The 790-nt window shown below is 40.4% G+C and overlaps 1 non-coding gene across 1 annotated transcript; it reads left to right on the top strand.

The window, feature by feature from the left end:
* The first annotated feature begins 682 nt into the window (after positions 1-682).
* Positions 683-790, top strand: LOC148548912 (small nucleolar RNA R71). Its single transcript, XR_015898244.1, has one exon. It is a non-coding gene; the product is annotated as a small nucleolar RNA R71 (small nucleolar RNA).

The raw sequence follows: 790 nt of genomic DNA, 5'->3' as shown, positions 1-790 counted from the left end.
TGATCGTCTTACTCAACTGGCCCACTTGTGCCTCCAAATTTCTAATGGATGACCTTGTTTCATTCATGAAACTCAAAGTGGCCTTAGATAGATCAGAGACTAAATTTGCTAAGCTAGATGGATTCTGCTCAGAATTCTCTGTCTGTTGCTGAGTGGATGATGGAAAAGGTTTACTATTGTTAAACCTGTTTCTTCCACCATTATTAAAGTCTTGTTGAGGCTTTTGTTGATCCTTCCATGAGAGATTTGGGTGATTTTTTCATGAGGGATTATAGGTGTTCCCATAGGGTTCACCCATGTAATTTACCTCTGCTATTGCAGGGTTCTCAGGATCATAAGCTTCTTCCTCAAAAGATGCCTCTTGAGTACTGTTGGATGCAGCTTGCATTCCATTCAGACTCTGAGAAATCATATTGACTTGCTGAGTCAATATTTTATTCTGAGCCAATATGGCATTCAGAGTATCAATTTCAAGAACTCCCTTCTTTTGAGGCGTCCCATTACTCACAGGATTCCTCTCAGAAGTGTACATGAACTGGTTATTAGCAACCATGTCAATAAGTTCTTGAGCTTCTGCAGGCGTTTCCTTTAGGTGAATGGATCCACCTGCAGAAGTATCCAATGACATCTTAGCTAATTCAGACAGACCATCATAGAATCTATCCAGGATGGTCCATTCTGAAAGCATGTCAGAAGGACACTTTTTGGTCAGTTTCTTGTATCTCTCCCAAGCTTCATAAAGGGATTCACCTTCTTTCTGTCTGAAGGTTTGAACATCCACTCTAAGATT

This window comes from Arachis ipaensis, chromosome B8 (assembly GCF_059453495.1).
Source record: "Arachis ipaensis isolate K30076 ecotype BB chromosome B8, ASM5945349v1, whole genome shotgun sequence".
Taxonomy (NCBI): Eukaryota; Viridiplantae; Streptophyta; class Magnoliopsida; order Fabales; family Fabaceae; genus Arachis; species Arachis ipaensis.
Note: the sequence above shows the minus strand (reverse complement) of the source record. Positions and strands in the feature narration are given on the sequence as shown.